Raw genomic sequence first — 689 nt, 5'->3', positions numbered from 1 at the left:
TGCCGATCATAATATGCTTTATTGGTCCACAAGGAAAGAAAGACAGCTGTTATTCTCATTCATTATAGCACAAAACAAAAAGAAGATTCCTTAATGATTTTGAAGCAAGTAAAAACAGGATTTATGGAGAGCTGTGATTTAATATTCTAACGATATTAGTTCTTTTCCCCAAACATTAGGAATTGGCGAATTGAACTTGATGTAACAAATATTTTGATATTAATGGTATACTGTTGTATAACATATCTTATGTGTGTGCATTTTTAATACTAATGATTTTGTTTATTTAGCACAAAAATTAATGCATTTTTTAATGGCAGTAATCTTTTTTTAATAACTCTGTCATGTCTGTTGGGAATGTTATTATGATCAGAAACACTTGAAGCCACTAATTTAAAGTGTAACCGTTTTTGCTCATTTGTTTAAATGCAGACAAATCGAACGTTTTGCAAGCTTCAAAGTGAACATGATTTCATGCTCTAGATGGTCTAGACTAGCCTATTTAATATTTAAAATTAATGTTCATGCATTTAATAATCTACATAATTCTGCATAAACATACACACTATTTAATATGTATTTCATGAATCTGGAGTCTAAATATTAAAAAAATGCCACCTTAAGCATTTAGAAAATATTCTTAATATCAGAAGATCAAAATTCGTAATTAGAAAAATCTTAAGAATATT

Source organism: Carassius auratus, unplaced genomic scaffold, assembly GCF_003368295.1.
Source record: "Carassius auratus strain Wakin unplaced genomic scaffold, ASM336829v1 scaf_tig00214830, whole genome shotgun sequence".
NCBI lineage: Eukaryota > Metazoa > Chordata > Actinopteri > Cypriniformes > Cyprinidae > Carassius > Carassius auratus.
Note: the sequence above shows the minus strand (reverse complement) of the source record.